Source organism: Armigeres subalbatus, chromosome 1, assembly GCF_024139115.2.
Source record: "Armigeres subalbatus isolate Guangzhou_Male chromosome 1, GZ_Asu_2, whole genome shotgun sequence".
In the NCBI taxonomy this organism is placed as follows: Eukaryota; Metazoa; Arthropoda; class Insecta; order Diptera; family Culicidae; genus Armigeres; species Armigeres subalbatus.
In genome coordinates, this window is record NC_085139.1 from 215,638,646 (window position 1) to 215,655,962 (window position 17,317).

General features: G+C 38.5%; 1 protein-coding gene across 4 annotated transcripts in view; it reads left to right on the forward strand.

Moving 5' to 3' along the window:
- Window positions 1-17,317, forward strand: part of LOC134205763 (uncharacterized) — a 474,885-nt gene that overhangs the window by 135,664 nt on the left and 321,904 nt on the right. The gene's annotated exons all lie outside the window — the stretch shown is intronic.

Consider the following 17,317-nt stretch of genomic DNA (forward strand, 5'->3'; position numbering starts at 1 on the left):
GCTGATTCTCGCAGCCCGGAACACAGGTCGCATGGTTCTGCATTGAATGGATCCTCGGTGAATTGTTGATTGAAGGCTACTCATGAAACGAACGCGTCCGGAAGCATTCGCCATGCTTCCGGATGTTTCCAATTTATAAACAAAAATCTTCCGGATGCATTTTCGCTGATTCCGCATCTGGAACAAACATTTCGCTTGGTTCCCGTATTGGAACAGCCTCTGAATGCTGGGGTTTGTTGATTCGAAGCGTACCATTTATGAAACGAACGCGTCCGGAAGCATTCCGCTGCTTTACGGATGTTTCGTAGTTTGGCAAAATCTTCGGATGCATTTTTGCTGATTCCGCAGCCCGGAACATAGCAGGTCGCATGGTTCCCGCATTGAATGGCCTCTGAATGCGGGGATTGTTGATTCGAAGCGTACCATCATGAAAGAACGCGTCGGCATTCCCGCTGATTTCCGGATGTTTCAAAATCTTCGGATGCATTTTCGTCTGATTCTCGCAGCCCAGAACATACGTATAGAGATCCTGCAAAGGTAATCCTGTACGGATTTTGTTAAATCTACAGGGGCAGCAAAGTTAGAGGAATTCATATAGGAGGGCAGTAGTAGCATTTTCCATTCCAAAATCTAATTGGGCGCAAAAGTTAAAAATACATTCTAGGGGTGGGAATCCTCGAGAACAATTTTTAAATCTACAGGGCGCAAAAAATTTAGAGGAATCCTGTGAGGACATATTTCAAAATCTACGGGCGCAAATGGAGGAATTCTATAGGGAGGGCGCGGAGATCCGGCAGAGGACATATTTCTAAATTAACGAGGGCGCAAAAAGTTTGAATAATACGTTCTAGGGAGCGCATGGTTCCCTATTGGTTTGAACATCTACGGAGGCGCAAATAGAGGAATTCGTATAGGAGGGCGGAGAACCTACAGAGGAATATTTCAAATCCACGGGGCGGCAAAAAAGTTTGAATAATATTTACGTTCTGGGGAGGAATCCCGTAGAGGACTTATATTTTAAAACTTAGAGCAAAAAGTTAGAGTGAATGCGTGTGGGAGGCGAAGATCCTGCAAGGACATATTCAAAAATTCATGGAGCGCAACATAGAGGAATTCGTATCGGAGGGCGGAGATCCTGCAGAAGACATATTTCTAAATCCACGAGGCGCAGAAAACTTCGAATAATATGTTCTAGGGGCGGAAATCGAAACGGACAATTTTTTTAATCAAAGGGCAAAGTTAAGGAGTACGTTATAGGAAGGCGGAGATCCTGCAGAGGACATATTTCAAAATCTTTGAAGAAAATAGAAGAATTCGTATAGGGAGGGCGAGATCTATAGAGCACATATTTCTAAATCCAAGGCGCAAAAAGTTAGAATAATATGTTTTTAGAGCGAAATTCCAGAGAACCATTTTTAATCTACAGGCGCAAAAAAGTAACAGGAATTCATATAGATTATGGATAATACGTAACTGAACGAAGCATACTGATCGATAACGTTGATTCAACGCTCACTTTATCGTCAACGAAGCATCATCGTACAACCGGTATCGTTATCGAAGTTGGCGTTAATTTAACGACGATAATTTATCGATTAACAACCCTGTACCAGACTTTTGAGAAGATCATCAACTATTAAAGACCACAACAGAGGTGATAATACGCTTCCTTGTGGGCACCATTTAACTGCTCTAACATTCATGAATGAGCTTCCCAGGTTTGCTGATATCTATCTTATTGATAACATTTCATTGATCCAAGTAACAATGCATGGATCAAAACAATATTTTGTCATTGCAGTAGTTATTGAATTATGAGATGTGTTATCGAATGCTCCTTTCTATTTCCCTTTCTCTGTTAGAAGATCGTTCCCTTGCTTTACAACTTACTTTATATGCGGTTCTATCACAAACGCCCGAATGACACTCGCCCGAATGACAAACGCCCGAATTCCATTCCTTGAATAGACCAAACGCTTGAAAAGACCAAACGCTTGCCGAAAGACCATTCGCTCGAATGGATCATTCGCCCGAATAGACTATATGCTAGAATAGACTTTTCAACTTACTTGATTGAAAGATTTTTTGTCACTAATAAAAAGAAATTGTTCACACCCGATTCTGTTTTTACACGGCCGTGCATCCCCCGTCACGCACGGCCCCGTGTAAAAAAAGAATCGGGAGTATTTGATTTCCCACTTATCTCCCAATTATGTAGACTCACACGCATTAAACTAGGGACTAAAGAGAGGTGTCACAAAAACACTGAGGACGTAACAATGGACGAACGCCAAAGACGAAACACAGAGTGCACTGTGAAAAACGCATAATGCGAATCCATATAGGTGACAATTTGTTGAAAAACTAAGTAAAAACATATTCATAACACCACTCTTTTTAACCTCAAGTTGAGATTGAATAAGAGTAGCCGAAGCCGAACGTCAAAGACGAAACACAGAGTACACTGTGAAAAACGCATAATGCGAATCCATATAGGTAACAAACACAAAGTATATTGTAAAAAACGCATAATGCGAATCCATATAGCTGACAATTTGTTAAAAAACTAAGTAAAACACATATTCATAACCCCACTCTTATATAACCTCACGTTGAGATTGTGTCGATTATCTCAGAGAAGCAAAAAGTCAACTACGCCATAGCTCCGGTTAGCGCAGCGAGGGCTAAATACTGTGAAGGGGGCCCTGGTGCTTCACAGGCTCCGTTTGCGGTTAGGTTCTTATTAGACCCCTAACCATTCAATTCGTAGGCACGGTAAGCATAAAGCCGCATCACACCGAGAATTAGAAGTCACCTGTATGGTGGACTTTTACCACTGGAACAGGCAATCCGTAATGTTATTCTTAGGGCCGATTTCTTCACCTCCGCTTAGGCCTTAAACCAGGTTTAAACGTATGGGTAAGCACCGCTTAAGAGTTAAGCGAAGGTGAAGAAATTGGCCCTTAGCCAGATAACCAGCTCCCGACACCATACGGCTATCTAGGCTGTTCGTTCGTCACGCTCAGCAATGAGCATTAGTAAAAACAAGAGGAAGGATGAGTCTCTGAATTCTCCACTTCCTTCTAAGAAACAAGGATTCAAGACCGTCCTGCCAAAGCGCGGAAAAAATAGAAGGAAGAGCTGGAGACTTCAGATATTCCTTCTAACTCTAGCATTGGAAATAATTCTTCTCCTATCGTTTCATGACGAAATTTCAATTTGATTAATGACGAAATTGAGCAAATCGAATCTACCTCTAGCCCAGGTGATTCGATCCATGCGGAAAAGCAAAGGAATCCGCCCCATGGGGTATCTGTTGCCGGGGTTTCTGGCTTTAGGAATGCGATTTAAAGTAACCTTCAGGGGATCAAGGGTTTCATTTCAGATTGCCAGGAAGAGATTGCCGTGTTCTGTCGGGATCCTTTGAAGATCCGCAAACTTCCTCTTCAGTACTTAACTGAGGAGCGCCATAAATTCTTCACATACGACGACAAAACTGGGCGATTGTTCCAAAGTCGCCTTGAAGGTCTCCCCAGTGATGTTAAATCTCTGAATGAGATTAAAATTGAAATTTCTCAATTACTTGAATTTTCATAGTCCAAGTAATTAAGATGAAAAAGAAATCTTGCTCTATGAGTACTTCCCAGAGGGGTATTTTTCAAGAATTTTATTTAGTTCACTTTAATAAAAGTAGATTAAATAATACGAAAAATTTGGAAAAGGCCTGTATTATGTCCCATGTCCGTACATGGGAACATTTGTTCCGCAGGAATGGGGAAATTCCCACTCAGTTGCCGTAAGGAGTGCCAAAAAGTGGGGTCACAGAACTAAACATTGTCACATGGAAGCAAAATGCCATCATTTGTGGTGGTGAACCTCACACGCCAAGGACGCATGTCCTGTGAGAGAAGATTCAATAAATTTAAAATTGTACCAATTGTGGGGGCAATCATAAATCCAATTTCAGGTCATGCCCTTCACGCAAAAAAGTTTTCAAATCTCGTGCAAAATGGATAAAGTTTGCTCCTACTTCTCACCGGGTAATAAACAGTTCGTCGAAGTCTAATTTTTCAAACATGCCTATCTATGCTAGCATCGCTGCAGGCAGGCGTTTCTGAAAATTTACCGACCACGAATGATTTTCATATCCATTCTTTAACGGAAAATAACGCTCGTTCTAACGACTCAGGTAGCATGTCTGCACCCGACTTTGATTTTCTTAATGAACAATTGCATCATATGATTGATGCAATGTTCAAAGCAAAAACCAAAACTGAAGCTGTTCAGGTTGGTATCAAATTTACTCAAAAAATTGTTATTGAAATTCGTTTTAATGGATCCAAATAATTCTTTGAAAATTTTGAATTGGAATGCCCGCTCTTTAAAGGGTAAAGAAGATGAATTATTCAACTTCCTATCAGTTCATAACTGAAACATATTTAAAACTTGGACTCTTCACTAAAAAATCCAAATTATTTAATTTACCGATATGATCTCCCACCTGTAGTGGGGTCGCCATTGTCATAAATAGACGTATCAAACATAAATTATATTCTTTATTTGAAACTAAAGTTTATGAAACCTTGGGAGTTTCTGTTGAAACAAATTTTGGACAATTCTCTTTTATTGCAGCCTACTTGCCTTTACAGTTCAATGGGCAGCAAAGGAATTTGTTGAAAGCTGATCTTCAAATTCTAACTCGCAACAAATCCAAATTTTTCATAATTGGTGACTACATTGCCAAACACCGTTCATGGAATAATGCTCAAACCAATTCCAATGGTAAAATTTTATTTGGAGATGGTTATGCGGGATATTATACTATATTATACTAATATTATACAATATCCCAATGGACCAACTTGTTTTTCTTCCAGTCGAAATCCTTCTACAAGTGATTTAGTTTTAACGGATTCAAGTCAGCTGTGTGGCCAATTGATAACCCATGCTGACTTTGACTCTGATCACCTTCCTGTGACGTTTGAAATCTCACAAGAAGCTATTTATAATCCAATCAGCTCTACTTTTAATTATCATAGAGCTGATTGGAATTTATTTAAAACATATATCGATAGGAACTTTGATATTATTATTCCTCTCAATATCAAAAGTGATATTGATAATGCTCTCGTATCTTTGACAAATTTAATTGTCAACTCCATTATTATTGACGTCTTAAAAATGTGAGGCGAAGGGAATACCATAGAACTCACGATCCCGCGTTTAAAGTTATTTGACGAGATTTGCAAAATAAAATTAAAAATCGTTCCGATATTCTGAGAAATACCTACTTTGAGAAAAATGTCTCAAAGTTGGATCCCAGTTCGAAACCCTATTGGAAATAGACGAAAAATCTTTAGAAAAAACCCTCATCTTCCAGCGCTTAAAAAGGGGAAATGAAAATTAATTAATAAATGACGAGAAGGCTCAAACTTGCTCAGCAGTTTGAGAGTGCCCATAATTTTAGTTTACGTCACTAGTCTTATTGAGGATCAGGTCACGCGGAGGTTTGAATACATTCCTAATCAAAAGAATGAACCCTTCGATGGGAATTAATTTGGATGATCTCACCCTCACCTATTATAAAAAAAATAAAAAATATGAAAGCCCCGGTGATGATGGCATTTTCTACATACTCATCAAAAAATTTCCTGAGAGCTCTTTAACTTTTTGTTTAATTGCTTCTTCTTCATTGGCATTGTATCCCCCACTGGGATATTGCTGCCTCGCAGCTTTATTAGGCACTTCCACAGTTATGATGTATTATGTGCATTTTAGACCAAAACTGTTTTATATGACGCTGATTGAACTGGCAGCAAGGCCCACTTCAAACGAGATTCACACGGAAAAATAAAATAATCATGCAGCACTGCACAATATTATCTGTCACAAAATCGAGCTTGTTTGTATCGCGGACAATGTCGCATGGCACCAAATTGAAGTTCGGAAGTCGATTTCCACACTTCTGAACACTATTCCGACAATGTGTTGATAGCAAATTCAAATTTTGTTTTGACGTTCATGATGTCGGAAGTAAGATCGGAAGTAAAACGTCGGAAGTCGGAATACAATTTAGTGCTGGCGACACAATAACTGCGAGATTCGTAAGCCAAGTTACCACTTCTGCATTCGTAAATCATAGAGGCTAACACGATGATACATTTATACCCAGAGAAGTCAGAGACAATTTCAATCCGAAAATTGTCCGGACCGGTATCAGGAATCGGGCCAGCTCGATAATCAATAACAGGAGTGAGTACCTTCTAAACTACATTACCAATAATGGAATTGATATATGTAATAGGGGAGATGCGCCAACATTTATAAACGCAATTAGACAGGAAATTCTGGATTTAACACTTTGGTCAAGAATCTCGCAAAAAAAAAAATTGGCTTGTATCCAGATGGAAATATCTATATCTTATCACCAGTAAATTCTATTTGAATATAAGCCTGGCCAACAACTCATTCAAAATATAAGAGATCCCAGAAAAACAAACTGGGAGCTTTATAACCTAAAACTAGAAGCTGGAGGGAAAACATTAACAATTAACTCAAGCTATGTTACACAACTTAAAAGAAAGTTAAAAAACTTTCAAACTTAATCGAATATGCATATAAGATTCTATCACAAACGCCGAATGACACTCGCCTGAATGGAACAGTCGCTCGAATTCCATTCATGAAAAGACCAAACGCCCGAAAAGACCATTCGCCCGAATGGACCACTCGCCCGAATAGACCACTCGCCCGAATGGACCATTCGACCGAATAGGTCATATCAGTGGCGTTTCCCTAACCTCAATCTACCTGTGCACTGGATCTAAATTTAAGGAACAAGTGTGCGAAAATGCATAGAATAACTAGATTTTGATTAGTTTAAACAACTCTGATAATTTTATTTTCCATTTGGGCTGTCAAAATATCAAAATTTTCACTTTTTGGGTCAGTGCACAGGTAAAAAGTGAGGTTACGCGACGCCACTGGGTCATATATTTATGAATACATCCAGATTCTATATCAACATGTTAATTTTTCTAATCATATTAAAAGAAAAAATATGCCAATCACCTGGAATATATGAACGTACCAGTTTGTCTCGTTTTCTCTTCTTTTCTGCTATTTTAGATGTCTTCTTAGCCTGCAGTTGTCGTAGGGTATCAGTAGTGGTCGCATTTCTTTCTTCTAGTTGGAACTGTTTTGGAACGCTGTAAAACGGAGGACTTCCTCGTTTCGAAAGCGTATTCCACTTCATTTGTGCCGTTTGGTCGCTTGGCATAATTAATGGCTTATATGGTCAAATTTTTGACATAAGTTTGCCTTCTTAATGTCATTGGGCTGTTCTTTTGGGTCATTTATGTGTAACGTCCATTATGCCTAACGGTACACCTATTCACATAATACTTGTTTACATAAAAAATACGTTTCTTTGGGCAAGATTTTCGAACCTCCTTGAATGCCTTTGTTATATCTTAACATGAAAAAATTGCTAAGGTAACAAACTTTTTATAGGCAAGTTGAAGTATGTCGAATGCCGATTGTACACACTTAGTTTTTATTTCTGCAGCTCGGCAAAAATCCGCACAGCCGTGCGCCAGCAAAATAAAAAACTGATATTTCAGCAGAAATGACATTTGTTAGCTGATTTTCGGCAAAATATTTGCTGATTTTCAGCAATTTTGACTCTCGGCAAAAAACATGATTGCTGGGGCACGGCTGTACGAATCTCGGTAAAAGTTGACCATTTTGCTGAGATCCCGGTAAAAAAAATTAAGTAATCTCAATCGCTGATGTTTTCTAAAACAAAACTTTGGTTGAGGAGAAAAGAAAGAAAATCCTTGAAACTTGGATTTGGGAAAACACTTTCCTCAGCACTAGTCTCAGCCATCTTAAAATCCAATAGTGTATACTCTGGATCTAACGTATACTGATGAATTTCGTTCCGTCAATGAACAAAAGGCTGTATCATACGTTCCCGTATTTCAGCATTAATACCAAGAGAACGGTGTTGACCTTCGCCTACAGTTCCGTGAATTGTGAACACTTGAGCAAATTGTTGTGGAGCAGTTAAGAATGTTCCATCAATTATCCAAATCTTGGCTTGTTCTTACAACACTGAATGATATATCGATGGAAATAGAAAGATCGTCCCATCATAACCATGGATAGTCGATCGCAAGAAAGGTTCTGCGTCCTATGTTGTCATATAGCATCTGTCAATATGCACATATAAATCGTCGCATTCTGATGGTTAAAAGAGTTCATCACGTCGTCACCGGCGTTACATTATACGACGTGGCTCGGTAAGGCTTATCTTTAAAGCGAATTTTGCTTGAACACTTAGGCAAGAAATCATGTCTTCAATACATTTGAAAGAACAATGTATGAAGAAAGAAGAATGAATTCCTGTTTGCGCCTCTTATTTTTTGGCGATTGGTTTAAATAAATACCCTTGCAACGTTATTTTCGCTACAACTCTAATTATTCCGTCAGTTTGATTCATTCAGGATGTTTGTGGACCGGTATAAGTGACCAGCATACATAAAAAAATATTTTAATATCTGATTCTCTCAACAATGCTGAGCGATTGAAACTGACTTTTTTTCTATGTGAATGGATTGGACGAGGGATGCACGGCCGTGTAAAAACAGAAACGGGAGTATTTGGTTTCCCACTTATCTCATATTTTGATGTACATACACGTCTCTCACATGTAATTCGTTTCGTTTATGTGTGAAATAATAAGAAAAATAACGACATTATGTACTTTCTTGTTCATAACATTCAAATAATGACTTGATTTCTTTATATACGTATGCATAAAGTCCTTTAAGGTAGCTTCCCACCTCGGGAATTTGTTCCGCAGTTTTTTTCCCCAGGGCACAGGGACCAAAATCCGGTGTAATCCCGAGGTGTAAAGCCCAATTTAACATTGATTTTTAATAAAATCTATTCAGCACTGTCTTGCAATCCATTCACATAGAAAAAAAAGTCAGTTTCAATCGCTCAGCATTGTTGAGAGAATCAGATATTAAAATATTTTTTATGTATGCTGGTCACTTATACCGGTCCACAAACATCCTGAAATGAATCAAAACCTGACGGAATAATTAGAGCTGTAGCGAAAAATAACGTTGCAAGGGTATTTATTTAAACCAATCGCCAAAAATAAGAGGCGCAAACAGGAATTCACCCTTCTTTTCTTCATACATTGTTCTTTCTAAATGTATTGAAGACATGATTTCTTGCCTAAGTGTTCAAGCAAAATTCGCTTTGAAGATAAGCCTTACCGAGCCACGTCGTATAATGTAACGCCGGTGACGACGTGATGAACTCTTTTAACCAGGGTTGTAAATTTTCGGCAGCACTGGATGAAGGTGATGTTTTTTTATATCATGTTTTTATTTTCTTCCTGCTTTGAAATCAACCTCACAGGCCCTGAGAGGCATTAAAGTAAACAACAGAACTCACATCACCCACTGCGCCGCGAAGATGAAATTTACCACAGCAAAATGTACACATGCACCCAGCAAAGTGAAAAAAATCACCACGCGTTTAAATGGGCCACTCACACAGTCATACGGTAAAGGCGCGAACTGAGCAGCCTGTCAGAGCGACTTGTGAGTGGCTGAATGCAAAATTGAACTGTCGGTGTTGGAAATGATTTTTCGGCTGCACCCAGTCGCACTCACCACGGCGGAGTTGAACGCGACTGCAGATTATACTGAGATCCATGTTTTTCACTGCATTGACTGTGAAATATTTCTACCCTGCTTTTAACCATCAGAATGCGACGATTTATATGTGCATATTGACAGATGCTATATGACAACATAGGACGCAGAACCTTTCTTGCGATCGACTATCCATGGTTATGATGGGACGATCTTTCTATTTCCATCAATATATCATTCAGTGTTGTAAGCACAAGCCAAGATTTGGATAATTGATGGAACATTCTTAACTGCTCCACAACAATTTGCTCAAGTGTTCACAATTCACGGAACTGTAGGCGAAGGTCAACACCGTCCTCTTTGGTATTAATGCTGAAATACGGGAGACGCATGATACAACCTTTGTTCATTGACGGAACGAAATTCATCAGTATACGTTAGATCCAGAGTATACACTATTGGATTTTAAGATGGCTGAGACTAGTGCTGAGGAAAGTGTTTTCCCAAATCCAAGTTTCAAGGATTTTTCTTTCTCCTCAACCAAAGTTTTGTTTTAGAAAACATCAGCGATTGAGATTACTTAATTTTTTTTACCGGGATCTCAGCAAAATGGTCAACTTTTACCGAGATTCGCACAGCCGTGCCCCAGCAATCATGTTTTTTGCCGAGAGTCAAAATTGCTGAAAATCAGCAAATATTTTGCCGAAAATCAGCTAACAAATGTCATTTCTGCTGAAATATCAGTTTTTTATTTTGCTGGCGCACGGCTGTGCGGATTTTTGCCGAGCTGCAGAAATAAAAACTAAGTGTGTACAATCGGCATTCGACATACTTCAACTTGCCTATAAAAAGTTTGTTACCTTAGCAATTTTTTCATGTTAAGATATAACAAAGGCATTCAAGGAGGTTCGAAAATCTTGCCCAAAGAAACGTATTTTTTATGTAAACAAGTATTATGTGAATAGGGTGTACCCGTTAGGCATAATGGACGTTACACATAAATGACCCAAAGAACAGCCCATGACATTAAGAAGGCAAACTTATGTCAAACGACCATATAAGCCATTAATTATGCCAAGCGACCAAACGGCACAATAAGTGGAATACGCTTTCGAAACGAGGAAGTCCTCCGTTTTACAGCGTTCCAAAACAGTTCCAACTAGAAGAAAGAAATGCGACCACTACTGATACCCTACGACAACTGCAGGCTAAGAAGACATCTAAAATGGCAGAAAAGAATGAAAAACTAGACAAACTGGTACGTTCATATATTCCAGGTGATTGGCATATTTTTTATTTTAATATGATTAGAAAAAATAACATGTTGTTATAGAATCTGGATGTATTCATAAATATATGACCTATTCGGGCGAATGGTCCATTCGGGCGAATGGTCTTTTCGGGCGTTTGGTCTTTTCGGGCGAATGGAATTCGGGCGACTGTTACATTCGGGCGAGTGTCATTCGGGCGTTTGTGATAGAATCTTATATGCATATTCGATTAAGTTTGAAAGTTTTTTTTAACTTTCTTTAAGTTGTGTAACATAGCTTGAGTTAATTGTTAATGTTTTCCCTCCAGCTTCTAGTTTTAGGTTATAAAGCTCCCAGTTTGTTTTTCTGGGATCTCTTATATTTTGAATGAGTTGTTGGCCAGGCTTATATTCAAATAGAATTTACTTGTGATAAGATATAGATATTTCATCTGATACAAGCCAATTTTTTTTTGCGAGATTCTTGGACTACAAAGTGTTAAATCCAGAATTTCCTGTCTAATTGCGTTTATAAATGTTGGCGCATCTCCCCTATTACATATATCAATTCCATTATTGGTAATGTAGTTTAGAAGGTACTCACTCCTGTTATTGATTTTCGAGCTGGCCCGATTCCCGATACCGGTCCGGACAATTTTCGGATTGGAAATTGTCTCGACTTCTCTGGGCATAAATGTATCATCGTGTTAGCCTCATGATTTACGAATGCAGAAGTGGTAACTTGGCTTAGAATCCTCGCAGTTATTGTGTCGCCAGCACTAAATTGTATTCCGACTTCCGACGTTTTACTTCCGATCTTACTTCCGACATCATGAACGTCAAAACAAAATTTGAATTTGCTATCAACACATTGTCGGAATAGTGATCAGAAGTGTGGAAATCGACTTCCGAACTTCAATTTGGTGCCATGCGACATTGTCCGCGACAAAACAAGCTCGATTTTGTGACAGATAATACTGTGCAGTGCTGCATGATTATTTTATTTTTCCGTGTGAATCTCGTCGGAAGTGGGCCTTGCTGCCAGTTCATCAGCGTCATATAAACAGTTTTGGTCTAAATGCACATAATACATCATAACTGTGGAAGTGCCTAATAAAGCTGCGAGGCAGCAATATCCCAGTGGGGGATACAATGCCAATGAAGAAGAAGCAATTAAACAAAAAGTTAAAGAGCTCTCAGGAAATTTTTTGATGAGTATGTAGAAAATACCATCATCACCCGGGGCTTTCATATTTTTCATTTTTTTTATAACAGGTGAGATCATCCAAATTAGTTCCCATCGAAGGGTTCATTCTCTTGATTAGGAATGTATTCAAACCTCCACGTGACCTGATCCTCAATAGGACTAGTGACGTAAACTAAAATTATGGGAACTCTCAAACTGCTGAGCAAGTTTGAGCCTTCTCGTCATTTATTAATTAATTTTCATTTCCCCTTTTTAAGCGCTGGAATTAGCTTTTGAGGTTTTTTCTAAAGATTTTTCGTCTATTTCCAATAGGGTTTCGAACTGGGATCCAACTTTGAGACATTTTTCTCAAAGTAGGTATTTCTCAGAATATCGAAACGATTTTTAATTTTATTTTGCAAATCTCGTCAAATAACTTTAAACGCGGGATCGTGAGTTCTATGGTATTCCCTTCGCCTCACATTTTTAAGACGTGAATAAAAATGAAGTTGAATTTAATTTCACAATTAGGAATTGCAATGCCTTTGGCTTCGACAATTAAATTTATCAAAAATACGAGAGCATTATCAATATCACTTTTTGGTACCGAGAGGAATATCAACATCAAAATGCCTATCGATATCCGTATTAGATAAATTCCAATCGGCTCTATGACAATCAAAGGTAGAGCTGATTGGATTGTTAATGGCTTCTTGTGAGATTTCAAATGTCACAGGAAGGTGATCAGAGTCGAAGTCAGTGAGTTACCGGTTGGCCACACAGCTGACTAGAATCCGTTAAAACTAAATCAATTGTAGAAGGATTTCGACTGGAAGAAAAACAAGTTGGTCCATTGGGATATTGAATAGTATAATATACCGCAGAACGATCTTCAAAAAAAAATTTACCATTGGAATTGCTTTGAGCATTATTCCATGAACGGTGTTTGGCAATAAAGTCACCAATTATGAAAAATTTGGATTTGTTGCGAGTTAGAATTTGAAGATCAGCTCTCAACAAATTCCTTTGCTGCCCATTGAACTGGAAAGGAAAGTAGGCAGTAATAAAAAAAGAATTGTCCAAAATTTGTTTCAACAGACTCCCAAGGTTTCATAAACTATAGTTTCAAATAAAGAATGTAATTTATGTTTGATACGTCTATTTATGACAATGGCGACCCCACCACAGACAGGCGGGAGATCATTTCGGTAAATGAAATAATTTGGATCTCTTTTAGTGAAGAGTCCAAGTTTTAAATATGTTTCAGTTATGAACTGATAGGAAGTTGAATAATTCATCTTCTTTACCCTTTTAAGAGTGGGCACCCCAATTTAAAATTTTCAAAACAATATTTGAATCCATTTAAACGAAGTCCAATAACAATTGTTTGAGTAAATTTGATACCAACATGAACAGCTTCAGCTCTGGTATTTGCTTTTAACATTGCATCAATCACATGATGCAATTGTTTAGCTAGGTAATCAAAATCGGAAGCAGACATGAATCGTCAGTACGACGGTTATTTTTCGTTGAAGAGTGGGTATGAAAATCATTCATCGGCGGTAAATCAGAAACGTTATCAATGAACATAATGTACATGTTTGCGCAGTCTATTGATGTTTATTTTATCATGACACAGACCTATGATATTTAAACTAGGAAGTTGTGTATTGTTCTGAGTTGTACATATGTTCTAAGACGCCCAAGGACTTCATACACAGGATAAGATCCAGTTGGATAAGCCATCGTGTACACAGCATATCACGAAGCATACGGCACCTTCCAAGTTATATTCTGTCTATTTAAGCTGCTTTTGATGCTCTTTTAGTACATGTGTGAAATAGGTATCCAGCCCATCGCAGCCTTCCGTATATTATACGAATACCCATATTTGGTATTTCAAAATTATTCACTTTTTTCGAAATCGGAATCGCTGATTTGCAGTCATAAGCAGCTAGATTTAGTTTTAATGCATGCTGGGAAGTCCAAACAAAGTCGTAGTGGTGGTACCGAGGTGCACTTTGGTAAACTTCTTTTTTTTTATTCCTTTATTTATTTGATAGGCACTCTGTGTTACTTGACCGCTACTGTGCCGAGATCTACTGTGGTATTCTGCAGCCAGAATCCACACAGAATCTATTTTTAGACTTTTTCCATTATTCATTGTTGTTGTCGTTGCCGGTCCATCTCGTCGTGAGTCCATTGTGTTCGTTTTGTCCATGTCGTGTGTATCCAATGATCGTTGCATTGTCCGGTTGCCATTTATCCGGGTAACGTTGGAGGAATGCCTCCGAGAAGAACAAGTTGTCAGTCGTCATCAGGCAGCCGTGACGGTGAGGCGTGCACCCCAATACGCCACCGCATAGGCTGCGCATCTGGCGACTGACGAGGGTTTTAGTGGAGGGGCTGGGAATCGAACCCATGACCATTCGCTTGTAAGGCGAACGTGTAGCCAACTACGCTACGGGACCCCCCTAAAATAAAAACTTCTTTTGTATGAAATAATTTTTATTTTTTCATCAAGCCCTTTTGCTACTTATTTTTTCGTATGTTCTATTCGAAATTTTCAGAAACCTTTTAAAGAGTTGGAAAAGAGTCACTGCAACCGAAGATATTGGCAGTTGAACAATGCATTGGTTCTTGGTTGGCCAAAATACTATTTTTTATAATGCTCGAGAAAGGCACCATCACCGCTAGGTGGATTAATCAGGCTTTTTCAATTCTGGATTAAGTTCAACACCGTAGAGGAAGGATACCAGAAGAGGACAACCTAGGTTCATGTCAAATGCAGCGGGAACAACATAGTTAAAGGGAAAGTTTGGTCAGGCCTTTGGGTGCCAACCAAGGGTACGTCAATTACAGGGGTTAGACAAAAAGGTTGAGGTAGGTAAAATTATGTCAAAATTCAAATCAGCATAACTTCGCGTAGAATAATCTGATTTTGACAAAACCAGGACCATCAGAAGCGGACACTCTTCTAGTATACTGTCCCCTTACAAAACCTAAGATTGGATCTTGGCCACCGGAGATGTTCCGGCTTTTCCGAAGGTATGTTCAAAACTCATTTTTTCCACTGCTTGTCATTTTATGTGACGATGACTTTCATCATTTTTTACGCTTTCTCCAAAAACTAGAACTAATATGCCGACCAATGGTGGCTGTGGATCGAGAATCCATTTATACTACGAAGAGATATTGCCACTTCCGTAAAAACGGTTCCAGGAACATGATGAAAAGATGACGGAATAATGCTAATATGAGAATCTAACTTCATGGCTTTGCGAGACAATTATTACAGAAACATTTCCAGAATGATAGTGTCCACTGCCACCCTTATAAATGGTTCCAAGGGCCTTCCAGAAGGTGCCGGTTTTAGCACCATCTGGAACCATGCATATATGGGTGTCAAAATTAATGCTTTGCAAAGACAATGAATATAGGATCTTCTTCAAAAATACATTTTGAGGACTGTAAGACTCTCTGGTCAATTTGTAACTGGTTCCGGGTGTTCTGAGAAAGTGACATTAGTTCAGGATGTATGGCCAATTCCGTACCATTTTCACGAAAACGGCCATATCTTTGCTTATACCTAACGGATTTTCGATCTGCAGCCAGCATTGGTCAGCATATTAGTTCTTGTTTCTGGGGAAAGCATAAAACATGACGTAAGTAAACATAAAATGACAAGAAGAAGAAAAAATGCATTTTTGACATACCCTCGGAAAACACGGAACATCTCCGGTGGCCATTGGCCAATCCAAGGTTTTACATAAGGACAGTATACTAGAAGAGTTTCCGCCTCAGATGGTCCCGGTTTTATCAAAATCGGACTATTCTACGCAAAGTTATGCTGATTAGAACTTCGACAAAATTTTACCTATCTTAACCTTTTTGTCTAACCCCTGTAATTATAACTTAACCTAGACACTTTAAAATGAAAACATTGATCAAAAGTTAATAATTGTTAAAAAGAAAACAGCAATAAAATAAACACAAAAAATGACGCGGGGTTTTTGATTAGCGATGTAAAAAATCACGGTTTCCTATAGAAGCTGGTGTTTCGGAACTCCTACGACTTCGTATACTTCCGTTGTATCCTGGTTTCATCCTGGCTTGTATCCTGGCATCAATGTACTGAGTTACCATTTAAAGTTGTCATTTAAAGGATGAGGGTCAAATTTAGCCATATTCTGCCTTAATGGATCCTGTTGGATCATTATTCAGTCCTGTCATGGAAAGGGTAAAAAGCCAAGTAGTACAAAAAAATATGGCTATTTCAGAGCCCGAATTTTCGGGTGGAGCCCATTATGCTCCAATAAAGATTCTTTTTGAGACATTGATGAAAAGGCAGCAGAAAATTTCGAAAGCATGGCAGAGTGTCTGAGTGACCCCCTCAGCTGAACTCCACTGAGGGGTGGGACTTTAATCCGAAGAATGCCCGTTCGCCGCGATAGTGGCCCTTGTTCTCGAAGAGTAATCCTTGGGTTTGGTGGGGGGGAGTGGGGGTTGTGTCTTGAGTGGATATCTCAAAGCTGTAAACTTGTCTTTAATTGGTCAGCCTTTTTGGCCTTTTTGGAAGTGCATGAGACCAAAATCAGTGGACAAGATTTCCGAGGTGTGGTGAGAGACTACTTTTAATAAAGTAGCGACAGTTTTGATAAAAAAAGGACTGTAAAACAATTATATTTGACATTTATTCTCATGTGCCACCCTTATTCACAAAAAAAATGTTATTTATTTCAACATTTTTTTTCTATTGCAGACTCTTGTTATTCTTATCCACAGTTTTTTCCCACTTATATTCAAAGAAAAGAGTTTCCCTCTCTAATATCTCTAGGCGGTCCTGTGGGCAGTGTACTTTGACTATTGTTTGTTATTTTTAATTGTTCAGAATAGAACAAGTTTTTGATCTTGGTCAATAATAGAATCTTTAATGCATGTTTGAGTGGATTAAAATGAAATTCCAAACATTATTTTTAATATAGAAAAATGCGTCATTTTATGTTCCTTCGTGTTTTGCTTTGTGTACCTTTGATAAATGAAATGTTCGAAGTATTGTATTTTTCCACAACTATTAAAGGTTATAGTGGTGAACGATTCACTCTTAAATATTTCTCTACCTTCTTCACGGAAAACACACAAATTTTGTCACAAGGTTGTTTTATATGTTGATGATGATCTGGCAGCTTCAGGGACGGTGGCCAACAC